Source organism: Macaca nemestrina, chromosome 4 (genome assembly GCF_043159975.1).
Source record: "Macaca nemestrina isolate mMacNem1 chromosome 4, mMacNem.hap1, whole genome shotgun sequence".
Lineage (NCBI taxonomy): Eukaryota > Metazoa > Chordata > Mammalia > Primates > Cercopithecidae > Macaca > Macaca nemestrina.
Genome location: NC_092128.1, coordinates 58,447,120 through 58,475,010, shown reverse-complemented (window position 1 = coordinate 58,475,010; position 27,891 = coordinate 58,447,120). Strand labels below are relative to the sequence as shown.

At 36.8% G+C, this 27,891-nt stretch overlaps 1 protein-coding gene and 1 long non-coding RNA gene across 18 annotated transcripts in view; both read left to right on the top strand.

Moving 5' to 3' along the window:
* Window positions 1–27,891, top strand: part of LOC105475378 (membrane associated guanylate kinase, WW and PDZ domain containing 2) — a 1,478,421-nt gene that overhangs the window by 380,872 nt on the left and 1,069,658 nt on the right. The gene's annotated exons all lie outside the window — the stretch shown is intronic.
* On the top strand, window positions 1–27,891 carry LOC139362478 (uncharacterized). The gene is made up of 2 exons (XR_011621593.1): window positions 1–2,505; window positions 13,338–27,891. It is a non-coding gene; the product is annotated as an uncharacterized lncRNA (long non-coding RNA).

The window sequence follows — 27,891 nt, the reverse complement described above, 5'->3', positions numbered from 1 at the left end:
ATGTATGTAAGAGCAAATATCCCCACATTGATTTTCACATACTTAATTCAACTTTTCATGCCTCAGTTGACAAATATTTCTAGCGATTATATCATAGTACTTCCTTTCAGTCAATCATTTGAGCTGAATAAACATCTTTACACATCAATTTTTGCTTAAATACTTGAGTATTTTATTACATTTATCCTCTTCTTAGAAATGAATAGAAAGCAGAGAAGTGAAAGCATTAAGAATAACTTTTGAATGAAATGTTGATTGCATAAGGTCAACATAATTGAGGTAAAAATGAAATAATTAGCTATGTCAAAAAGCATGTATCTTTTACCTTAATCTGATGTCTATTGGACTAAAGTTAATTCACTGTGGGTTCAATTATGAAGAAGAATAAAATAGAATATAATGTTTATTATAAAATATTTGCAGCATGTATTTCAAGATGATGTTTAAAGTCAAGGGCTACATAGGCACTTTTGATCATATTTAGATGCCTAAGATGGCAACTCTCTTTTTGGTTATTATTCCAACAAAAAGTTGTTGAACGTTCAATATATGATAAGGTGGTAGATATCTAGTGACAAACAAGATAAAATATAGTCCCTTTTTTTCTGAAACTTGTAACCCAGTGGGGCATGCAAATTTACATTTTGAAATTCTCCATCTGGGTATTATGAAGAATTGTGCATTATTGTCATTATTGTAGGAGCAGACTTGCCTAGTCTGTGAAAATCTATGAGGGTGTCTCTGAAAGAAGTGGCATTTAAACTGACATCAAAAGGATTAATAAGAATAAGACTAGAAGAAAGAAGTTAGGAAGAAGAAGTCTGTGCTAGAAAGAACATCTATGAAAGCTCTGAGACAGCTGACAGAACTCTACGAAATCTAGTATGGTCAAGAAATTAGAAAAGAAAAGAGAGGATGGTATAAGATGGGTTGGAGGGCTAGGGGGGTGCCCAGATCATGCAGGTCTTTATCTGCCTAGACACAAAGGAGAACATGGGAAAGATTTTAAGAAGGGAAGTGTCATAATTTTGTTTTTAAAAGACTCCCTGCAGTATTGTACAAAATGAACTTGAGAGGAGCAAGAATAGAAGATACAAGATTTCTGCAGTAGTCCTTGTGAAAGATAAAAGTGTGAGGGAATGGATTTGGCAGAAGTGGACAGGTTCAAGAGATGTTTAGAATTAAGAGACTTAGTCTTCAAGGGAATTAACATATATATAACTCATTATCCAAACTGAAATGATTTTGAGAATAAAAATTAACAATCAAGTCTCAGTTAAATAAAGATTGTCCTGTGAAAAAACAGAACATATGGTCACTATAGGCCTAAGAGTTAGTGAAGGACAAGGAAGAACCAAATTCAACACCAAATCCCCTATTCAACATGTAAATTTCTGACAGTAATTACCTTTTTCTCCTGGCCAATCTCAGGAGTCACTTAAATTCTTATGTTAACTTGTGAATTTATTGGTATACTCCAATAGCTAGTTTTCCTGATACTCAGCATCTCCTGCATAGATTTGGTCCCAAGGGTTTAATTTTTCAAGACAAATGCATGGTGCTTATAAGATTTTAGATGACATGAGCAAGCTCTTTTTTTATAGACCATCTCTCTTAGCCCTTGTTTTTGTTGTTGTTGTTTGTTTTTGTTTTTGTTTTTGTCTTTTTGACTCTCCTACAGAAAAGAAATCTGTATCAAATGCATTCTTTTTCCTACGTGCTACTGTGATTTAGGGATCAAATTTAAAGATTATTCAACTGGAACAGGGACAACTACTGAGCCTAACCTTTAGTCAGCCTGATCTCTAGAGATTTACAAGGGCAGCTGCTAAGAGTTGCACTTAATTATATAGTTTTACAGAGCATTTCTGCCTTTATATACTGTCCAGGATTAAATGTGTTCTGGCTGTCATGCAAAAACTGCTGCTATGCTGAATATTTCATCTTACTTCTGCCTGGTCTATGCATAATCATACTCTGATAATTGCACTAAAAATACTGTTCTTCTTATTCTCTCCTCTCTTTCCAGGTAAATAATTTGTTTTTTTAATAACTAGTTTTATTTTATTTTTGTGCTCAGATTTTTTTGAATAGTGTCTTCTAGCAATATTTCCTAATTGTTGATATCATCAGTTTCTATGATTTACTTTTCTCATACATTAACCACATACTAGTCTTCGTACCACAAATTAGAAAGGAAAATTCATTTTAAAAAGACAATATTACAAAATAATTAGAACCAATTAACTGAAAATAAATTGAAGGGTAGTTCTGCTTTAGGAAAAATGTGGCAATAACAGCCTTCAATCTACCAAGGAAGGTACTACGTCTCATACACTGTACAAGACCTCCAATTAAATAGCAGGTGATTTAGTATCTTGATTACTTTGGAAGAATCATGCTTTCCCAGGTTTCTAAGAAAAAATTGACTTTTTGGACTTGTTGGCAAGATGGCCGAATAGGAACAGCTCCGGTCTGCAGGTCCCAGTGAGATCGGTACAGAAGGTGGGTGATTTCTGCATTTCCAACTGAGGTACCAGGTTCATCTCATTGGGACTGGTTGGACAGTAGGTGTAGCCCACAGAGGGCAAGCTGAAGCAGAGCAGGGTGGGGCATCACCTCACCCTGGAAGCAAAAGAGGTAGGGGGATTTCCCTTTCCTGGCCAAGGGAAGCCATGAGCGACTGTACCAGGAGGAACAGTGCACTCTAGCCCAGACACTCTGCTTTTCCCACAGTCTTCACAACCAGCAGACCAAGAGATTCCCTGCGATGCCTGGCTTGGCAGGTCCCACCCCGACAGAGCCCAGCAAGCTAAGATCCACAGGCTTGAAATTCTCGCTACCAGCACAGCAGTATAAGGTCGAATTGGAAGGCTCCAACATAGTGGGGGGAGGGGCATCTGCCATTGCTGAGGCTTGAGCAGGTAGTTTTCCCCTCACAGTGTAAGCAAAGTCACCAGGAAGTTTGAACTGGGTGTAGCCCACCACAACTCAGCAAGGCCACTGCAGCCAGACTGCCTCTCCAGATTTCCTCCTCTCTGGGTAGGGCATCTCTGGAAAAAAAAAAAAAAAAAAAAAAAAAAAAAAAAGGCAGGAGTCCCAGTCAGGGACTTATAGATAAAACCCCCATTTCTCTGGGACAGAGCACCTGGGGGAAGGGGTGGCTGTGGGCACAGCTTCAGTGGACTTAAACTTCTGTGCCTGACAGCTCTGAAGAGAGCAGCAGATCTCCCAGCACAGTGTTCGAGCTCTGATAAGGGACAGGCTGCCTCCTCAAGTGGGTCCCTGACCCCTGTATATCCTGACTGGGAGACACCTCCCAGTGGGGACCAACAGATACCTCATACAGGAGAGTTATGGCTGACATTTGGTGGGTGCCCCTCTGGGACAAATATTCCAGCGTAAGGAACAGGCAGCAATATTTACTGTTCTGAAGTCTCCACCGGTGATACCCAGGCAAACAGGGCCTGGAGTGGAGCTCCAGCAAACTCCAGCAGACCTGCAGAAGAGGGGCCTGATGTTAGAAGGAAAACTAATGAACAGAAAGGAATAGTAGCAACATCAACATAAAGGATGTCCACTCAGAGACCCCATCCAAAGGTCACCAACATCAAAGACCAAAGGTAGATGAATCCACAAAGATGGGGAGAAACCAGCACAATAAGGCTGAAAACTCCCAAAACCAGAATGCCTCTTCTCCTTCAAAGGATCACAACTCCTCACCATTAAGGGAACAAAACTGGATGGAGAATAAGTGTGATGAATTGACAGAAGTAGGCTTCAGAAGATGGGAAATAACAAACTCCTCTGAGCTAAAGGAGTATGTTCTAACCCAACGTAAGGAAGCTAAGAACCTTGAAACAAGGTTAGACAAATTGCTAACTAGAATAACCAATTTAGAGAAGAACATTAATGACCCGATGGGCTGGGTGCGGTGTCTCACGCCTGTAATCCCAGCACTTTGGGAGGCCAAGGCAGGCAGATCATGAAGTCAGGAGCTCAAGACCATCCTGGCTAACACAGTGAAACCCCATCTCTGCTAAAAATACAAAAAATTAACCAGGCATGGTGGTGGGCACCTGTAGTCCCAGCTACTCAGGAGGCTGAGGCAGGAGAATGGTGTGAACCCAGGAGGCGGAGCTTGCAGTGAGCCAAGATCACGCCACTGCACTCCAGCCTGGGCGACAGAGCTAGATTCCACCTTAAATAAATAAATAAATAAATAAATAAATAAATAATAAAAATAAAATTAAAAAATAAAAAAATGACTTGACAGAGCTGAAAAACACAACATGAGAACTTTGTGAAGCATATACAAGTATCAGTAGCCAAATTGAGCAAGCAGAAGAAAGGATATCAGAGATTGAAGAGCAACTTAATGAAATAAAGTGAGAAGACAAGATTAGAGAAAAAGGACTGAAAAGAAACGAAAAAAGACTCCAAGAAATATGGGACTATGTGAAAATGTACGTTTGATTGGTGTACCTGAAACTGATGGGGAGAATGGAACCAATTTGGAAAACACTTATCAGGATAGTATCCAGGAGAACTTCCCCAGCCTAGCAAGGCAGGCCAACATTCAAATTCAGGAAATACAGAGAACATGACAAAGATACTCCTTGAGAAGAGCAACCCCAAGACACATAATCATTAGATTCACAAAGGTTGAAATGAAGGAAAAAAAGTCAAGGGCAGCCAGAGAGAAAGATTGGGCCACAAACGGAAGCCCATCAGACTAACAGCAGATCTCTTGTCAGAAACCCTACAAGTCAGAAGAAAGTGGGGACCAATATTTAACATTCTTAAAGAAAACAATTTTCAACCCATAATTACATATCCATCCAAACTAAGCTTCATACGCAAAGGAGAAATACAATCCTTTACAGACAAGCAAACGCTGAGAGATTTTGTCACCACCAGGCCTGCCTTTCAAGAGCTCCTAAAGGAAGCAATAAACATCGAAAGCAACAAGCAGTAGCAGCCATTGCAAAAACATAACAAATTGTAAAGACCATCAATGCTATGAAGAAATTGCATCAATTAATAGGCAAAATAACAAGCTAGCATCATAATGACAGGATCAAATTCACATATAACAATATTAAACTTAAATGTAAACGGGCTAATTGCCCCAATTAAAAGACACTGACTGGCAAATTGGATAAAGAATCAAGACCCATCAGTGTGCTGTATTTAGGAGACACATTTCACATGCAAAGACAAACATAGGCTCAAAATAAAGGGATGGAGGAATATTTACCAAGAAAATGGAAAGCAAAAAAAGCAAGGGTTGCAATCCTAGTCTCTGATAAAACAGACTTTAAACCAACAAAGATCAAAGAGACAAAGAAGGTAATTATATAATGGTATAGGGATCGATGCAGCAAGAAGAGCTAACTACCTACTAGTAGGAGAATTTAACACCCCACTCTCAACACCAGACAGATCAATGAGACAGAAAATTAACAAAGAAATCTAGAACTTGAACTCAGCTCTAGACCAAGCAGACCTAATAGACATATATAGAACTCTCCAAACCAAATCAACAGAATATGCATTCTTCTCAGCACTACACCACACTTATTCTAACATTGACCACATAATTGAAAGTTAAAAAAAAAAAAAAAAAAAAAAAAAAAAAAAAAAAAAAAACCTCAGCCAATGCAAAAGAATGGAAATCTTAACAAACTGCCTCTCAGACCACAGTGTAATCAAATTAGAACTCAGGATTAAGACACTCACTCAAAACCGCACATCTACATGGAAACTGAACAACCTGCTCCTGAATGACTGCTGGGTAAATAACTAAATGAAAGCAGAAATAAAGATGTTCTTTGAAACCAATGAGAACAAAGGCACAACGTACCAGAATCTCTGCGAAAAATTTAAAGCAGTGTGTGGAGGGAAATTGATAGCACTAAATGCCCACAAGAGGAAGTAGGAGAGACCTAAAATTGACACTATAACATCACAATTAAAAGAACCAGAGAAGCAAGAGCAAACAAATTCAAAAGCTAACAGAAGACAAGAAATAACTAAGATCAGAGCAGAATGGAAAGAGATACACACATGAAAAACCCTTCAAAAAAATAAATGAATCCAGGCACAGTTTTTTTGAAAAGATCAACAAAATAGACTGCTAGCCAGACTGATAAAGAAGAAAAGAAAGAAGAATCAAGTAGATGCAATAACAAATGATAAAGGGGATATCACCACCAATCCCGCAGAAATACAAACTACCATCAAACACTTCTATGCAAATAAACTAGAAAATATAGAATAAATGGATGAATTCCTGGACACATACAACCTCCCAAGTCTAAACCAGGAAGAAGTTGAATCTCTGAATAGACCAATAACAAGTTCTGAAATTGAGGCAGTAATTAATAGCCTACCAACCAAAAAAAGTCCAGGACCAGACAAATTGACAGCCGAATTCTACCAGAGGTACAAAGAGGAGCTAGTGCCATTCCTTCTGAAACTACTCCAAACAACAGGAAAAGAGGGAATCCTCCCAACTCATTTTATGAGGCCAGTATCATCCTGATACCAAAACCTGGCAGAGACACAACAAGAAAGGAAAATTTCAGGCCAATATCCCTGATGAACATTGATACAAAAATCCTCAATCAAATACTGGCAAACTGAATCCAGAAACACATCAAAAAGCTTATCCACCAAGATCAAGTCGGCTTCATCCCTGGGATGCAAGACTGGTTCAACATACACAAATCAATAAATGTAATCCATCACATAAACAGAACCAATGACAAAAAACATGTGATTACCTCAATTGATGCAGAAAAGGCATTCAACAAAATTCAACAGCACTTCATGCTAAAAACTCTCAATAAACTAAGTATTGATGTAATGTATTTCAAAATACTAAGAGCTATTTATGTCAAACCCAATGCCAATATCATACTGAACGGGCAAAAACTGGAAGCATTCCCTTTGAAAACTGGCACAAGACAAGGATGCCCTCTCTCACCACTCCTATTCAACATAGTATTGGAAGTTGTGTCCAGGGCAATCAGGCAAGAGAAATAAATAAATGGTATTCAATTAGAGAAAAAGGAAGTCAAAATGTCTCTGTTTGCAGTTGACATGGTTGTATATTTAGAAAACCCCATCGTCTCAGCCCCAAATCTCCTTAAGCTGATAAGAAACTTCAGCAAAGTCTCAGCAAAGTCTTGATTTTTGGGATACAAAATCAATGTGCAAAAATCACAAGCATTCCTATACACCATTAACTGACAGAAAGCCAAATCATGAGTGAACTCCCATTCACATTTGCTACAAACAGAATAAAATACCTAGGAATACAACTTACAAGGGATGTGAAGGACCTCTTCAAGGAGAACTACAAACCACTGTTCAAGGAAATCAGAGAGGGCACAAACAAATGGAAAAACATTCCATGCTCATGGATAGGAAGAATCAATATTTTGAAAATGGCCACACTGCTCAAGGTAATTTATAGTTTCAATGCTCTCCCCATTAAGCTACCATTGACTTTCTTCACAGAAATGGAAAAAACTCCTTTAAGTTTAATATGGAACCAAAAAAGAGCCCACATAGCCAAGACAATCCTAATCCAAAAGAACAAAGCTAGAGGCATCACGCTACCTGACTTCAAACTATACTACAAGGCTACAGTAACCAAAATAGCATGGTACTGGTACCAAAACAGATATATAGACCAATGAAACAGAGCAGGGACCTCAGAAATAACACCACACATCTACAATCATCTGTTTTTGGACAAACCTGACAAAAACAAGCAATAGGGAAAGGATTCCCTATTTAATAAATGGTGTTAAAGACTTAAACATAAGACCTGAAACTATAAATTCTCTAAAAGAAAATCTAGACAATACCATTCAGGACATACACATGGGCAAAGACTTCATGACTAAAACACCAAAAGCAATGGCAACAAAACCCAAAATAGACAAATGGGATCTAATTAAACTAAAGAGCTTCTGCATGGCAAAAGAAACTACCATCAGAGTAAACAGGAGCTTCTGCACAGCAAAGGAAACTATCATTAGTGTTAACAGGCAACCTACAGAATGGGAGAAAATTTTTGCGATCTATCCATCTGATAAAGGCCTTATATCCAGAATCTACAAAGAACTTAAACAAATTTACAAGAAAAAAAAACCATCAAAAAGTGGGTGAAGGATATGAACAGACACTTCTCAAAAGAAGACATTTATGCAGTCAACAATCATATGAAAAAATGCTCATCATCACTGGTTGTTAGAGAAATGCAAAAAAAAAAAAAAAAAACAACAACAACAACAAGAAAAAACCACTGAGATATCATCTAGACACCAGTTAGAATGGCAACCATTAAAAAGTCAGGATACAACAGATGCTGGAGAGGATGTGTAGAAATGGGAACACTTTTACACTGTTGGTGGGAGTGTAAATTAGTTCAACCATTGTGGAAGACAGTGTGGGGATTCCTCAAGGATCTAAAACTAGAAACACCATTTATCCCAGCAATCCCATTACTGGGTATATACCCAAAGGATTATAAATCATTCTACTATAAAGACACACACACACGTATGTTTATTGCAGGACTGTTCACAATAGCAAAGAATTGGAACAAACTCAGATGCCCATCAATAATAGACTGGATAAAGGAAATGTGGCACATATACACCATGGAATACTATGCAGCCATAAAAAAGGATGAGTTCCTTTGCAGGAACATGGATGAAGCTGGAAACCATCATTCTCAGCAAACTAACACCAGAAGAGAAAGCCAAACACTGCAGGTTCTCACTTGTAAGTGGGAGTTGAACAATGAGAACACATGGATGGGAACATCACACACTGGGGCTTTCATGGGGTGTGGGGCTAGGGGAAGAATACCGTTAGGAGAAATACCTAATGTAGATGACAGTTTGATGGGCGCAGCAAACCACTATGGCACATATATACCTATGTAACAACCCTGCGCATTCTGCCCATGTACCTGAGAACTTAAAGTATAATTAAAAAGAAAAATTGACTTTTCGGTATTAAATATGGGAATATTTTCAATTAACCCATGTTATAATAAAAATAATATTAAAACACAATAAACTGCAAGTTGTTGATGTCTGGAACAAACAAGGAAAAATATGCATTCATTCTATATGTGTAGTTTGAGTACCTTCCATGTGCCAGCTACCATGTTAAACATTAGGCAACAAAATATGATTAAGATATTCTTCCTGCCCTCTAGCAGTTTTCAGTCTAGCTTGTTATAATTGAATAGGTACAATTAAGTTTGTATATATTCTATTACAATCTCCAAAGTGTATACCAACTAGTGGCTACTTTAACCTGTATAGATCATAAAACAACTGTATAATGGAATGGATGCCTAAGCATAGTTTATGGCAAACAGTTTTCTTTATGAAATGGATAGATTAGAGTTAGTATATTCATATTGGGTATTGGCTGAGCCAATGTAACAAAAAGACCCACAAATATAGTGACTCAAAAAAGCTGACTCCTACAATACAGTACAGAAATAGGAAGGTAGTCTAGTGTGAATAGCAGCTCTGCAGCATAGTTTGTTTGGAGACCGGGTTTCATCTGTTTTGTAGTTCCACCAATAATTAGGGTATTACACTAGATCACATGGACTGCAGGTACACATTCCTGACCAAAGCAAGTGGGGCAAAGAGAAAGCAGTGAACAAGTACATACTTTCAAGAACATTACATACAAATTTAACACATCACTTCTCTTCATATCCAATTATCTACAACCTAATCAAACAGCCAAATCTAGCCACCAACAAAGCGAGAAGTGCCGTTTCAGGCTGAATGACCCTGCTAAATTCATGTGTCAGAGGAGGCAATTCTATTACTTCATAGGGAGAAGGAATAATGGATTGTTAAGGAAAATTAGTCTCTGACACAACTTGGAAGAATGCCTAGGTGGAGCAAAAACCAAGAGTACAAATGCAGTTATGCATAAATGTGTAGGGTTATATGTGTATAACACATGGAAGTTTTAAAAATATCGAACATATGTAGATTGATTATTTATGATTGGGACTTCTTAGAATCATTATATAGATATTTAAGCAAAACACCTAATCTTTTTCCTTTTCTAGAAAGATAAATGTGTTCAATATTCTGGGATCTGGTTTAGGCACTTGGCTAAAACCAGCTATGTGGTCTCATGCAAGTCATTGAACTTTGAACTTTAGATTTCTCCTCTCTATACTGGGAAGTGGGAATAACCACATGACATCCTTGTTTTTTCTTTCTGTATAAATGTCTTATGACTCAATTTGTAATATTACTTTCTACTTAATTATATTACAGTGAGCAATGCATGAACTGTTTTACCACTAATTTTTTTTCTATAGTGAGATGGAATAGCCAGAAGTATTCTCTGTAGTACAAAGAAAGCATTCCATGTGAATATTTTTTTATTGTATCATCTGTGACACTCATGCTTTTGCTGCTGGCTCAAAAAAAAAACATAATTTCTCATCAAAAGTGTCAACACTGGCATTTTTGAAGCTATATATGTGAGATATCTTCAATATCCTTACTTGAGCACACATTCACGAAGTTTGATGTGATCTCTATGCCAGAATTCAATTCAAAAATTAAACTAGATTTAAAATGTAGAAAATTCCTTTAGACAAGGGCTATATGATAAATAAATAGTGGCTTAATAAGAATTTTAGTACTTACTATTTATCATTTCAACTTTGTTTTTTGTAGTAGATCTAGTCTGTTTGCAAATGTGGTTGCTTATTGGCAGAGGCTTGGTTTGTGTTAACTTTTTAATTTGAGAAGCAGATGGATTGGTGTGGAGATATGTTTAGCTTAGGAAAATAGGTATGATAATATCCTAAAGGAAATTCAACTGTTTGATTTCAGCGATAAAATATGAAAAATACAGAGTAGCTTAAATATATTGGCTCATTTCTCTCTTAAAAAATAAATAGGCCGGGCGCGGTGGCTCAAGCCTGTAATCCCAGCACTTTGGGAGGCCGAGGCGGGCGGATCACAAGGTCAGGCGATCGAGACCACAGTGAAACCCCGTCTCTACTAAAAATACAAAAAAAAAAAAAAAAAAAAAAATTAGCCGGGCGCGGTGGCGGGCGCCTGTAGTCCCAGCTACTCAGGAGGCTGAGGCAGGAGAATGGCGGGAACCCGGGAGGCGGAGCTTGCAGTGAGCCGAGATCGCGCCACTGCACTCCAGCCTGGGCAACAAAGTGAGACTCCGTCTCAAAAAAATAAATAAATAAATAAATAAATAAATAAATAAATTAGTAAAACCATGTCTCTGCCTTCTTCCTAGTTGCGTCTCCAAGCTTTCTAATATTCACTATGTACTGATAAAGGAACTCAATTAGCTGTCCAGTAGGGGTGTTAGGATTTTGCCCAGAGGAGAAAAATCTTTGGGTCAATTTCAAACTTCACAATGGATACCAGAGTGATTTATACTTTGTAAAGTAATCCTTTTAACATAAAAAATACATATTTTGTTTACCTAGAAGAAGCTATGCAGGTTTGAGGAGACAGCATATTTTATTTTAAAAAAAAAAAAGTTTTTCTGTAGCTGCAGTACAATTTTGATTTGGCTGATGATAATATGAGGCAACTGGAATCCGAAGGAATCATAAACCCAGTCACATATTTGTTGGAAACACAATGTTGGAAGAGCAGAGCAGACTGCAGTGAGTAAGTAGGTGAGCCACACAGCTGCATCAGCCCAGTCCTACAAAAAAATGAATAAAATGAAGCCAGGACAAAATGAGTCTTCTCAGTACACCCTATTGCCATTTTTGCAAATTAGTTTTGAATTTTAGATTTAGGGTTTGTAGAATCATCCAGCATGGGCCTTTCACTTGGAGTTTATCAAGCAGCATAAAGAAAGCATACATAAGCATTAGGCCTTCTAAAACAAACAAACAAAAAAAAATAGTTGAATACTAATTGACTTTCACTGGGTTGTTGTTTCTTTCTTTTAGGAGTTTGTGAACAGAGTTGAACTACATACTTTCCATTATTAAGATAGGAATTAGCATCACCAAATTTCAGAATAGCTGTCTCCTCATTGCAGTCATCATTCATCCAACCCTTGTCAGAACATGGATGGGAGTAAGAACAGGAAACAACGATGACAGGAAGGAGCTGGAAGGAGCTTCCTTGCTGGCATGGAGATGCATGGATGCACCTGGATTGTTTTGTTTTCAAATCATAGACTCATGAAAATATATTTTTTTCCTCTTTTAAAAATGGATAGACTATGTTTAAAGAAGTTTTAGGTTTACAAATAACTGAGCGGAAAACACAAAAAAATTTAATCTTTTGCATTTTTCAAAACAAGGATTAATTTCACCATTTCCATTCAATGAAAATAAAGTACCTTTTGCATAGGTTTTTAAGAAGAACAGAACACAAGGATGACAGGGAAGAGCCAGAAGGAGATTCAAAAAGCTACCACAAAAGTGCCACATCTTTTTCAAGTCAGCTCTATACAGTTTCATTTTAATGTTCATATGTTTTCTTCTTGTGACATTCCAATGGCAGAAATGGCAATATGTAGATAGAGGGAATAGAGTGGTACAATTGTGATCAACCGTGGACATAAAGTATGGGTTGAACAGTTGTAAGCAATTGTGGACTTGGGGTATGAGCTGTGGAATTGGAATTAATCATGGACGTAGGTATGGGCTGTGAAATTATAGCTACTCATGGGCCAGTAGTATGGAGTGGTACAGTTAAAATAAATCATGAGCCTATAGTATGGGCTAGGTATGTATTTTCATTAATTGTGGGCCAATTGTATGGCAATTGTAATCAAATAAAAACGAAGGAAGAAAGGATTTAACATTTTATTCGACACCTGCCTTCTGCCTGGAAATGTATTGTAGACTTCACTTTTTTATTTAATTCTCATAGAAATGATGTGAAATAGGCATTATGATTTCTATGATGAGAAAATAGAAGATTAAATAAATATTCCCAAACCTCACATGTGTAAGGTGGAGCTGGTATTTGAACTGCAAAGCCTTTACTCTTTCCATACCACCACCCCTTCTGTATTTGACTTCACTTGTCAGAATGGCCACTCCATCCCAGGCTAGTAGCAGACCTTCTTAATTTGTCCCAGAACATTTTGGCATCCCAGACTTGGCCATGAATTTCTTCTCTTTACTGAAGTAGCAGTCATTTTCAATCTACTGTTATTAGCATATAAAGTAGAACTTATTTACCACCCCTAATCTTAGTCCCAGTATAAATTCCATTTCTTTAATAATTCCCTATCTTCATCATATCTTCTTTTTTCTTCTCTTTCAGTACTGCCTCAAAAAAATCTTCAGAGCTAGCCTGAGCAGGTCCTTATTTAAGACTACAACCTTCTGATATTTGTTGGCCTGTGCATGCTATCCTAAACACTAGAAGACTTATAACTAAAATATGCCTGTAAATATCTCCGGCAACACTTCTCCCTAACTTGTGTGATGAATAAAATTAATTCCTCTTCTCAGCTTCGTTAGCTTGAATACAGAAAAGGAGTGTCATATAATGAAAGGTCCGAGAAAAAAATACTCTTTTTTTTTTCCTCATAGTCCTTTAAGCCAGCCCTCAAAGCACACCTCATAGGTAAGCATTAACAATAACATGCAGCATTTTGATATTGCTCTCAGTTCTGTATCACGCTCAGGAACATCTTCCTGAGAATTTATAATGGCACAGGACCTCTTATTTTATGAATTCTAAAATGTACTTTAGTACTTGCATAATCTTCCATCCACCCTAAATGAAAATACAAGCTAAGGAACATTAGTTACGCAAATATCACTTAAAACCTCCTAATTAGTCAACAGTATATTTGCTATAGGACTGTGCTTCAAGATAATCCCTGCATAGGCTCAACAATATAACCTCCTTTAAAACTCATCTCAGATAGAAATTCTGGAGCCACCACTGGCTTTAGAATCCACAGAGTATGTTATTTTCTTTCTTTTAACTCTAATTGTTATTTAATTCAAGTTCTTGTTGTAAGGAAGAGACTTCGTTATTTCATGGAGTGGGATTTGTTATACTCATATGAAGCCCAGAATAGCTAAATTGTTCAGTCTCAATCTGGTGGGAAACACAGCAAGGTCATAACCCTGAAAATGCAAGACCTGTGGGGTAAGTCAGGCCACAGGACCTTAATTCTTGTGCTTTATCATTACCCGGAGTGGAATGTCCTATTGGTCTCTTTTCTCTATGCAGATTAGCTATGTCACTCTCCACTACATATTGTTTACTCCTGACTTACGCTTCCTCTTAATTTCTGCTTCCTTATAACCTGGGCCTACATGTGGTCTATTATAGAATCTTCAAAATCATCTACATTCTATTTTTTGTTTGACTCCTACTGCCATCAACCCCTCATGTATCTTTATGTTCTTGATAGTATCTAATTGACCTAACTAGTCAAATATTAAGAGGTAAGTATCCATATTCAAATACTTAGAGGTAACTACCATTATTACATTTACATAATTACACCCAGTTTTTTAAAAAAACATGTGGGCATGTAAAAGATAATTGCATAAAATTGGGGCCATATTGTATGTACTTTTCCATTCTCATTGCACATGTAGCCATATATCATTGTCATTTTCCAATGACTTTAAATATTAATAAAATTATGACTTTTAATGGTTCTACCTTGAAAACCTTAAACTTCAGCTTTGTATTGGAGATTTTCCAAATCTTCCTTTCTTACAGTTAGTAAGAGATAGCTATTTTGGGTTCATAGGGGTCATCATTAATTTTGCAGTAAGATAGAGAAAGACCATTGATTTCTTCTCCTTAGCTGATCATGTTCTCTGATACTGCCATCTTCTGCTGAAGGCAAAGCTTCCTCAGCTGCTGGTTGGGCCCCAGCAACACCTCATACATTACCCATTAGACGTACAACATAGGATTGACCTATGCCACGCATGAAATATTGATGGTTTCTAATAAATTCACCAGTGAGCACAGGTAGACATATTAATTTTTAATTTACAATCAGAGTGCAGAGGGAGCAACATGCTGCTTTGGCAGAACTGATCAACTAGGTTCTTTATACTAGGATCGGTGACTTTTCTTTCAAGAGCATGACATTTTGAAGAATTTATTTCTCTTTACATTGATGAAGTTTTGTTGAAAGGTAAAGGCATCTCATAAGTTTATGAAGTTTTGTTGAAAGGTAAAGGCATCCCATAAGTTTAAATATATGCTGCCTTGATTATTGTATATTACAAATATGGATATAAAGGTCTAATAAATAAAGTGCTTGGATAATATAGAAATGTGATTAACTTAATGCTATGGTCAACTTAAATTTAAACAAAATTGTTACATTTGATTCAGGTAGCATTTATTAAGCACTGAATATCTCCTAGACACTCTGACTCCTCATAGCAATTAAACTGAATGTTACTATTGTCACCATTATACAGACATTAAAATTGAGAAGGCATTTGCACAACCACACGACTATAAATTATAGAATTTTAATTTTAACCTATGCTTTCTCATTCTGAGTCCATTCATTTAAGCAAAACTATTTACTGAGCATTTGGGATATGCCAGAGGTTGTGAATGACACTAGGAATACAATTTTGGACAGACAAAGTCCATTACCCATGGGATTGTAGCCCAGTGGGGGAAACATATCAAAAAAATCATTAAAAATACAAATATAAATTGTGCTCCAAAAGAAAACCACAGGATATTATGAGATCGTGTAACTGTGATAAACCTTTTCTATATTATTTGTAATATAAAATAATATAATTAAAAATATCAGATTGATGCAAAAGTAATTGCAGTTTTTACCATTAAAGGTAATACACCAACCTAATACCCATTATTTTACTCTTTATTGCTTAAAAATATCTTTATGTTAACAACTCCTATTTATTGAGTACTTACTATACTGAGTATGCCATGTTAAACTTTATACAACTTATTTGAATCAAACCTCTCAGCAACCCTGAAAAGTAAATGCTATTATTTGTCCCTTATCTACTTAAAAGGACACTAAAGATTAGAGAGGTAAAGTAATTTATCCAGGAGTGTCATGCATCAGCTGGTATTTTAACTCTGCCTGATCCGTCTGATTTCAAGACCCTAATGGTCCACTGCGATTCTATTCAGGCATAAGTGTTTTGTGTTCATTTTTCCAGCAGTGTACATTTATAACTTTTATATGCTTACTTTTCTTTGTTTCTGTTATTCTCTTACCTCCTGTGCATTTGCTATCTGTTCCTTGCAGAAAATGTTTGCTGACCTCTGCTCTAATGTCACCCCTTGCAATAACAAAACTATAATACATTTTTATTTGGTAAAATGTGTAGTATGGGGAAAATTAAAATGACAAAACTATGTGTGCGCTAGAGGGTAAAAGTATTACCCACTGATCTTCCTGCAGTGCTCTATCTTTGATGCTTTCTTAACTGTGGAGTAGGTACATGCCCAGCTCTTACTACCTATGTTCTTCCATAAAATGTTTTTCTGCTTTCTCATGACCTACACTTCTCTACATGCATTTTCTAGAATCTTATGTTCCTTATTTATTTAGAGTTTTCTATTAAGTGCATTAGTTATCTTGGTATAAGATTCATGGTTAAAGTAACTCTACTGAGAGCAACATTATTAAGGTAGTCAAATTCTTTTTCCTAAATAGCATAGAAAAAAATGAACTAATGGTAGTTGATGTCTAATCTCCAAAATAAGTTTCTGACTTGAATTTGTATCCCGTCCCATTTTCCCTGATCTTTGGCCTTGTCGTTCTCTCAGTTCCTTCTTCATTCTTCCTCCCACTCCACCACTTCCTCTGTTTCTATTTGTTTTTATCAAAAGTATGAATTATATACAAGATAAGCTAACATTTTCAAAAACTATCTTTTCACTCCTGTTTATATTTGATCAAGTCTATATGATTTTTTAAAAAACTAATAGAGTCCCTTTCTGGGCAGGAACAATTTCTATAGTTACTTACAGTCACCTGCCGATTTTGGGATTAGCAAAAAATTCAATGGGAGTGGAGATCTTATCTCCCATCTTTCTTCCTTTCTCATAACCCAACCATCCCTATGGAAGTGTCTCCTTTTCATACTTTAACATGCTCTTCAAATTTCAGTGCATCATTAACATGAATACACATGAGACCAGGTAGAAAGATGTGAATTGGTTCTCAGAACATAAAGAGCTGAGGAGGTACTGAGCATTAATACAAACTTATGCTGCACCTGCCATTGAAATACATCAAGACCGATAAGATAATGAATAAAAGTTAAAAGAGGTGACATCATAAAGAAGGGCTGAGAGAAGTGTGCCGGTGCACTTCTAGGTTGAGACAACCCAAGGGATAGCAACAGACTGCTTAATATTTCGAATTACTTTTCTCTTGTGAGAATATTATAGGCTTACATATTAGAAACAAAAATACACAAATCCAGAATAAAGTCATTTTCTAAAATTTCTCATTTGCTCAATTTGTACATTAATCTAGATTTTTTAACCTTTGAAACAGCAATACAAATACAAATTGGGAAGCATTTTTCGATAGATTTCAGAGCATTTTGGAGACCTTGGTCAGTGTTTTAAAAACAACTATCTTCCCACAAAATGTCTAACTCATGTGGTCCTTCCACATCTCTGTTTCCTAATCCATAAAAGGTAAAAGTTGGACCATGTTATCTCTAAAGGACCTTTAAACCTTACAATTCTAAGTTTCTGTCTATATAAATCCAAATATTCTTTATACTTATACTGAATGTAATGTCAAGTGGTAGATATTTATAAGACGTTTTGTGAGCTTGAAAAAGAATGTTTTCAGAATAGCACTAGGTAAGATTTTAAAACAACAAACACAAGAAAAACAACAATACTGACCCCACCACAGGAGAACTTCACATTTCTCTTGTAGGTATTGTTCGTAGTTTTGCTTCTTAGGAAGGAAAATATCTAGAAAAAGGAATGGTCAGGAAATATGAGGCAGAATTTAAACCTGGGAAATAATTTGCCCACGAAATACAGTCCTAGGGGAAGCATGGATTTGAAAGTGATTGCATGTAGTATTTTAGTGAATGTGTATTTTTGTCTGTGAAATATTTTAATAAACAGTAATGAATACCGTGACATATTATTCTTTATAGTAATTATATATACCATGACTCCTTTGAAATATCTAGTTATTAGCTTAGCTGCCATAGCCAAGGTCATATATAATTAAGCTGAAAATGTTAAACAATGGCATTCACTTTTCTCTTCCACCCAATTAGAAGGAGAGAGTTGTTAAACACTGGGAGAAATGCCTCTGAGGAACTTTTTATCTCTGTGATACTCTGTGCAAGTATTGAACTGAATAACTGAATGAATTCTAACAGGCAGAAATTATTTTAATGCAACATACTCAGAGATTAATTTTGACCTTGAAGGGATACTTTTTAAGAAGTCTCTTGGCCGGGCGCGGTGGCTCAAGCCTGTAATCCCAGCACTTTGGGAGGCCGAGGCGGGTGGATCACGAGGTCAGGAGATCGAGACCATCCTGGCTAACATGGTGAAACCCCGTCTCTACTAAAAATACAAAAACTAGCCGGGCATGGTGGCGGGTGCCTGTAGTCCCAGCTACTTGGGAGGCTGAGGCAGGAGAATGGCGTGAACCCAGGAGGTGGAGCTTTCAGTGAGCCGAGATCCCGCCACTGCACTCCAGCCTGGGCGACACAGCGAGAATCCATCTCAAAAAAAAAAAAAAAAAAAAAGAAGTCTCTTTTGCATTATAAACATTTTGAGTTGTCTAAATCAAGACTAAGGTCCTTTCAGAGATTTGGAGTTTATTGTGACCTATGAACTTATTCACTACAACATATCTATACATGATTTTTTTTTCTTTAGAAAAAAATCTTCCAGACTGGAGTGCAGTGATGTGATCATAGCTTGAAGCAGCCTTGAACTCGTGCAGCCTTCTGAGTAGCTGGGACTATGGGCATGCGTGACCTTGCCCAACTAATTCTTTTTTTTTTTTTTTTTTTTGAGGTGGAATCTCACCAGACTGGTCTTGAACTCATGGCATCAAGCCATCCTCCTGCCTCAGCCCCCGAAAGTGCTGGAGTTTACAGGCCATAGAATTTTTAAGAAACCCGTGCGCAAGGGTTCTGTCATTTAATCCAAAGACTTTGGATAGGTTGTATTCTTTAAGTCTTATATATGAGGTTAGCTTACTGGGGCCCTTTCTCTCTGCTAATGTTTTACCTGTTTGTTTTGACTAAAAATCAGCCTTGGATACCATTGCTGTCACTTGTCAGTCTTTCTAGAGCAGATTCAGTGTTGCTGATTAACTAGAAGGATCATTACCGTGTCACCCTCATTAGGTGGCAGTAACTTCAGAACACCTGGACCAAGGAGGTTGTGTGCAGAGATAAACAAGGAGTTTTAGAAACATCGGGAAACAGAAGAATATATAGTTGACATAAAATCCTAGGAAAACAAAAACTCAGAAAAATAAAAACAAGCTCTAAGTTCACAATCGCATGCAATGTTCTAGAAAATTATATTAAAGTTTCTTTTAAATTAAATTTGAATATACATATTTCTACATAGCCAGCTGGCTAGAACAGTACATATGTAATTAATCTGAGTGGAATATTGTATACAATAAATTAATAAGTGCTCTGGAGTTATTTACAAAAAAAAAAGTGTGTTCTATAGACCAGTTGGCTGCTCTTGTCACTTTCCTGAATACATTAATATCTATGTCATTAGACACATATAATACAGCTTTGCACATGCACGTACTTAGTATAAAATGTCTGATGCTTGGGCACCATTGGCTAGAATTGCAGAATTTTAAATTCTTATGGAATCTTACGCATTCGTGAAACAACTATCAATTGAGTACCTATTATGTGCCAGACACAGTTACTGCCTCTTGTGCTGTATCAGTAAACAGTTTAAAAAAAAAAAAAGAAAAGAAAAGCTGTGCCCTTACAAAGTTGATGTTTTAGTAAGCCTAACCTAAAACAGTTTCCCAACTTATGACTATATTAGCAAAGATAGAAGGCATTCTATATTCAGAGAACATCAGAAACAAGGAGTTAGAGACAGGAAGATACAGCTGAGCAATGTGTAGTCCAGTTCAGCTGGAGAATAAAGATAGGACAGGCGGGGAGACTGGGCATGGTGGCTCACGCCTGTAATCCCAGCACTTTGGGAGGCCAAGGTGAGCACATCACCTTAAGGTCAGGAGTTCAAGATCAGCCTGGCCAACATGGTGAAACCCCATCTTTGCTAACAATACAAAAAAATTAGCTGGTCATGGTGGTGTGTGCCTGTAATCCCAGCTACTTGGGAGGCTGAGGCAAGAGAATCGCTTGAACCTGGGAGGCGGAGGTTCTGGTGAACCGAGATCGCACCACTGCACTCCAGCCTGGGTGACAGAGTGGGACTCCATCTCAAAAAAAGATAGGACAGGGGAGCAATGCAAGTTGCAAGTGGAAAGTACTTACTGGGACCCAAAGGGCTCAGAGAAGGGATGCCAGGTAGAGTCAGAACTAACTCTAACAAAAACCATAGGGAGCGAAGTTTGGTTTTTCAGAGATTAAAAGTAGAAACATGGGAGGAACAGAATGGAGATGGAAGAATTAGGAAACTATCGAAATGACCCAAATGAGAGGTATCAAGGCTGAAAGAGAGTGGCTGGAAAGAAACACCAGAATGGGAGAGACAGTTCACTGTGGAATCGACAAGAATCAGTGACAGATTGAATCAAGCGATGCAAAAGGAAAGAAGCTCGTTTTGAACTCACGTAACGGAAAGAATTATGATGTCATTTACAGTGATGAATAAGTCAGGAAGAGAGAATAGGGTTGTTTTTCTGGGATGGTATTTTCTAAATAAAAAATATCAATTTTATGAAACTTATGGGACTATTAATTTATATTTTGAAAGGACTTTTGTAATTTTGTAATATTGTATTTGAATTGTGATTTCCTAGTTTTTCTTATTTTACTATTTTTTCTCAGTTTCACTTACTGTATGTACTTACATGAAACTTTATATTTATTTCTATTGATTGATTGAGACAGTCTTGCTCTGCTGCCCAAGCTGGAGTGCAGTGTTACCATCTTGGCTCACTACAACCTCTGCCTCCCAGGTTCAAGCGATTCTCCCTCCTCAGCCTCCCGAGTAGTTGGGACTACAGGCACCCACCACCATGCCTGGCTAATTTTTGTATTTTTACTAGAGGCAGGGTTTCACCATGTTGGCCAGGCTGATCTCAAACTCCTGACCTCGAATGATCCACCCACCTCAGTTTCCTAAAGTGCTGGGATTATAGGTGTGAGTCACCACACCTAGCCACATTTTATATTTATACCACAAAAAATTCAAACAAGTTCAGAAGGATTTAGTCATGCTTCTTTGTTCTTTTAAATTTGAAAGTGCTTTCATATTATTATTTTCCAACATTTGACATTAATTAGCTTTAGCAGATGATCATAAATATCATTTTGTCTTATTCTGTTATAGTATTTGCTAATACAGGATATTTTCTCAATTATTATGGAAGTCTGTGGAATCAGCTTCTTTTGTCATATATCAAATTTTTATAGAATGATTATATTACATGCGTGGGAGCTTGTAATATTAAGCCTGATTTTAAATACTTAGAATAAATTTCATATTAGTATAATTTATTAATAAACTCAAACTTACTTTAAAAACAGGATACTTACTATAAGCATATTTTTTCACTTTAAATGAGTTAAATTATTGGAGTTACTACTAGTGACAATGGACAGGTAGGACTGGAGATCGAAGAGTGTTCATAGATGAAGAATTCGGTTGAGTATTTGGTGGGTATAAAATTTATACACTTTCATGTATTTGTTTTTGGAAAACTGATATTTTATATGTTTCTCCCTTGTTTATGTAAGACTTTACATTATTTGAGAGTCACAATACATCAAATAGTGTCACAGTGTATAAGAGTAGCTAGTGTTGCCTCTCATTGGAAAGAGGATTTGAGGCCTTGTGTAACAAGCACACTGTTTCATTTTAACTATATTAAAGTTTAATGATAATAAAAGCATGTAAAGATGCTTTCATACACACTTTTTATAAGACCAAGAATATGCCAATGTCCCTTGGTACCGTTAGGCTAGATATTAATCATGTGCTATATTTTCATTATCTGCCTTTAAGCTATAAGAAGAAATTAGCAGTTGATTTTCAGCCTTATAATGTGTAAATAAGTTAACTGATAAAAGATAGACCAATTTTTGTTTATTTAAATTATTTTATTTAATTTATTCAAATTACTTTAGGTTTTTAATATTAATTCATTTTCATATTAAACATGCAGAATCATAGTTTTGTCAGGGTCCCAAGGAAGCGACGTGCTCAAGCTGGCTTAGGCAATGAGATGCAGTGTGGAAAGGCCAGTGGCATGGGAGCATCTCATTCAATGCCAACACCACAGAGTCATTTCTTGGGAAGAGTGGGAAAGCCGTTTGCAGCGACAGCCTCATGGGTGTGCGACCCATGCAGGTTCACATGGTGCCATGCTCAAAATGGCCCTGTGCTTGGTTTAATGCTGTGCTTTCACTGTCTTGCAGTTCTTAATAATTTTTGAACAGGGGGCTGTGCATTTTTATTTTGCACAGGTCCCACAAGTTATGTAGTCAGTCCCGATTATCGGGATCCCGCTTGATCCCCCGATGGTACTCAGCCATGCTCCTGTCGAATGTCCTTTGTGTCTGCTTCCCTCATTGCTTGTTTTTCCTCCCCCTGCTGAGTCATCTCTGCTCTTCTCTCTACATTATGGTTCACACTTAGCATGGTTTCTGCTGCTGTTTCTCTGTGTATCTTCTGTACTTTCCCACAATTTTTAATCTCTTTCTGGCTTGTCACATTCCCACTCCCTGAGAGAGGGTGTGCTATTGGGAGTGTTAGGAACTGTACCCAAAAAGGACAGTTTTATCTACTTGGAATTATAAGAACAAATCTTACAGCTTATGAGTTTTCCAAAGGCCTACAAAAAAAAATCTCTGAGACATAAAACTTATATATATATATATATATATATATATATAGAGAGAGAGAGAGAGAGAGAGAGAGAGAGAGAGAGAGAGAGAGGCTCCAAAGAGGAAAACTACAATGTCAAAATTAACAAGTATTTAAACAATATATTTAAACTTACTAATGGTTAAATTTAGTGCTCATAAAAAGTTCCTGACATTTGAAAATAACTTTTCATGATTCTTAGGTTTGCATAATCATGACATTAAAAGCTCCACAGTGTGCCTATTACATTTTTTCGTTTATAAATTAATCCTAAAACATATTTGTTGTTTCAAAATAACAAAGTAAGTATACTTATTAAATAATTACTTGGTGCTCGGCTGATTTTTCGGTTTTTCCCTGATTTTTCTAGATTAAATGTAATTTACAGAAGACATGTACAATAAGGCATTTTAGATATCCTAAACTTTGCTCCTGCTGCCAAACAATGAAAAATGGCAGATACATTGTTTTTCAAATAGTTTCATATGTTGCACTGAGCTATGAGCTAGCAAAATAAGAATTAAAATAAAGAAATAGAATACCGAGATGCTGTCAATGTCCTTTAGCCAAAGACCACCAGGAGCACAGCAGTAGTTAAACAAGTTGGAGTTTATTGCTCATTGCATTGAGAAAAGACCTTCATTGCATAGGGAAAAATGCAATGTCTTGGTAACAGGGTATTAGTGACAATCTATTACAGGGTCTGGACTTTGGTTAGGTGATTTGGAGAAGAATCTAGGGAAACAGAATTTTCCCCTATATTGGATAGAGTAAAAAAGCAAAGGCAATTCTATGACGAGGTATCTCAATATGTTTTATCTAGAGTGAGGGTAGACTTAGAATGAGGATCAAACTACCTGGAAAAAAAGTATCAGTTACTCATTTTAGCCAAGAGGGGGTTGTTTGGTATTTTGTGAATGGCACAGTGACTTTGTTTTTGTCAACGTTTAGAAAAAATTATTAAGTAGCTGTGTTTTGTCTCCCTTTATCATGGTCTCAGCGTACTCTTTTCCAAGTTTTTTATTCTGTCAGATTATATTCAATAGAATAACAAGGCTTAGATGTGAGTGCCAGGGCGACTTCCAGACATCAGACGCTGGCTCTTTTGTTTCTTTCTCAATGGGAAAACTGAAATAAAAGGAGGAATTCAGCGTCAAGTACACAAGAAAGCTGGCTTTCAGCCAGGAGGCTTTACTGAATGTTGGTGAGTCAAACTTCTGATTGTTATGTGGGGTAAAAATGGTAGGAGAAAAAATCTTTCAAGAATTTATGCCTGAGACTGGGTGCAATGGCTCACGCTTTTGTTCCCAAAATTTTAGGAGGCTGAGGTGGAAGCATCCCTTGAGGCCAGGAGTTTGAGACCAGTCTCGGCAACGTATCAAGACCCAATCTCTACAAAAACAAAAAATTAGCCAGGCATGGTGGCACTCACCTGTATTCCTATCGACTTTGGAGGATGTGGCCGGAGGATCACTTGAGCCCAGCAGTTTGAGACTGAGATGAGCTATTATTGCACCACTGCAGTACAGCCCTGGTGACAGACTAAGACCCTGTCACCAACAAAACAGAAAAAAGAAGAATTTATGGCTGATAAGACCCATAATATGACATCAAAGAGACCACATATTTCATGTGTCCCTCCCACAATCTCTTCCAGAAGATGACCAGCAAACCTGTTTGTCTTTATGTTGACGTTGAATGGACAGGAGAGAAGAGTCTAATGATCATTTGTAAATTCAAGCCAGCCCCCACGTGTGCATGGAGCCCAAATTCACATGTGTTAATGAGAAAACAACAGACTTCTAGCTGAAACTTTAGTTTGAGGTGCTTCTAGGTTGGTAATGCTTTCAGGCCCCCTGAAAGAAGCAAATTTAAATCACCTTTGAAGGAACTTAATTTCAACCAAAGCTTCAAAGGTTCCATAACTCATGGTCAAAAACAAAATGTGCAGGGAAATGAGGCTCCCTGAGTAACAGCCAGTGAACACAACAGATTATGGAATCAGAGTCTCAGAAATTCTACATATGAGTGTTATCAGGCACATAAAACAAAATATGTGTATTTGGTATGTATAAAAATATGACAGGTAGTAAAATAGAAGTAAGGAGTAAAAAACCAAAAATAACAAGGCTGATTTTAGAAAATATTTCAGCAATTAAAAATTACAAAGATGAAAATGAATTAACTCTATAAAGAAAAAATCTAAATTAAATTATTAAACAGTTACAGATGTATGTTGGCAAACATCGAAGCTGGATTAATCAAGGAATTTAGGATACAAGTCCATAATAAACAGGCAGAGTACTTCACATAGGGGATCCACCCTTTTCTAGCCTGTGTATAACTTCTCAGCCTCATTTCTATTCTCTATGTATAAAGAATTCGTAGAGTTCCCTGAATATTTCCTCACCAGCTTTCATCTACATACTTATATTATCACATTTGTCACATTATTATGTAAATTTGATTACATGTCTTTCTCCTTGCTGAACTGTGAACTCTGATGGCATGGGAAAAAAAAACTCATTAATTAATCTTTGATTTCCTAGTAGCATTTGACATAATACACAATTTAAGTATTTGATGTTCATTGAAATAAGCTGAATTCTCAAATCTTCTATTTATCCACACTTTTAATCATGTCATTTTCTCCTTTGTAAGTGAGTAACATGAAAGATTATGAAAGCAATAACTTCCCTAGAGGTTGAGCACGCAACTTCTATGGACCTTAAAAGCATGATAATCTTGAAGTTAGCAACATTTGCTTGTCTAAAAACCATGAGAACAGAACAGCTTATTCTTTGTTAAACTGTTTTTGTTTGGCAAAATATTATTTTATTTTGGTAATCTACATTTGAACCTCTGCCTCCCAGGTTCAAGTGATTCTTCTGCCTCAGCCCTCTGAGTAGGTGGGATTACAGGCATGCACCACCAGGTGTGCGTCACCACACCTGGCTAATTTTTGTATTTTTAGTAGAGATAGGGTTTCACACTGTTGGCCAGGCTGGTCTCGAACTCCTGGCCTCAAGTGATCTGCCCATTTTGGCTTCCCAAAGTGCTGGGATTACAGGCATGAGCCATCATGCCAGACTCCCTGAGATAATTCTTAAGCTTAATGACTTCTGTGACCATAAAATAGGGCAGAACCTATACTAATATTATCGTACAAAATTAGAACATAGAGCTTTTCTAGAATACTAATTTATCTGAAATATTTATACATTTACTCAATACATATGTCTAAATATTTAGTGTGGCAAGTGCAAAGCTGAAGCACACTAAAAACGTTTTGGCAATAAGACTTGTAGTAAAAAGGGAGAAGTTATTTATTTTCTTCTGACTTAAAACATGCAGAAATAAGTCAAATACCATTCACACAACAACATTCAATTGGAGAACATCGTGGCATTTTTTTTTCCTCAAGTAAACTGTGTGTGTGTAATATTATTTCAGTATAGCCGGGCGCGGTGGCTCACGCCTGTAATCCCAGCACTTTGGGAGGCCGAGGCGGGTGGATCACAAGGTCAGGAGATCGAGACCACGGTGAAACCCCGTCTCTACTAAAAATACAAAAAATTAGCCGGGCGCGGTTGTGGGCGCCTGTAGTCCCAGCTACTTGGGAGGCTGAGGCAGGAGAATGGCGTGAACCCGGGAGGCGGAGCTTGCAGTGAGCCGAGATCGCGCCACTGCACTCCAGCCTGGGCGACAGAGCGAGACTCCGTCTCAAAAAAAAAAAAAAAAAAAAAAAAAAAAAAAAAAAAAAAAAATATTATTTCAGTATTATCTCTTTATGAATTGTTTCCATGCCTAGGTAGTAAAAAGGAATTTAATGTGTTTTCTAAGACTGTACTTATTTTATGCATTCTTTACTCTGATCTTTTACCATTCTGACCAGTTGCTAGTAGAATTATTACCCTAAGCTTGGGATAGTGGCTTTTATGAATTAACCCACAAGTGATTTATGAAACCACTATGGAAGCGCTAAGAATACAGACTTTATTAAGCTGCGTTACAGTGCCACACATATTCTACCCTTTAAAATAAAGGACATACCAAGCCATGCGCCGTGCTTTGACAGTGTTTCACCTTCATGCTTGGATAGTTGTACTAATAGTCCATCGTAGTGGGAAACTTACATTTTCATAGTTCAGATGACTGTGGAAAGAAGTTTAACGTTTATTGACTTCTAAAAATCTATTTCCATGGTCTACAGCACACATAATCTCCATCCCTACTCACTACAAGAGAATATTCTAGAGAAGAATAAACAATGTCCCCTAAAATTTGGAAAGGGTATTAAGATATTGTTTAATGAATGAACTTCATTAGAGACCCTTATAATCAGGAATTATGAGGAATTTGAATAATTAATTATAATACTAGGTAATAATATAAAATGTAAAATTCTAGTCCTATTCAAATGGCATATATCGAACTTTTATATATATATATTTATTTCATTGAAGAACTGTGTATTTTTTCTATAAGCTTATCAACTCAATAGAGGTCTTTCCCTAATTTCATTATTTCATGAAACATACGTACGAAAGAATGTTGTATGTTATAGAGACATACACACATATTTGTATATAGGCATTTTTTCATTTTGTTAAAGACCACCATGGCTTGTAGCATTTATATTTCAATAATAGTAGGTCAATAAAGAACTGTGTCATGTTATTATTTTGTATTTGTCTATACTGTTGTGAACATTGATTTCCTGTTGTGTAGATATTTCATTTATCATTTTATATCTCTTCTTTGATTTTTCTAATTTAATAAAGAGTAATTTAGCACATTA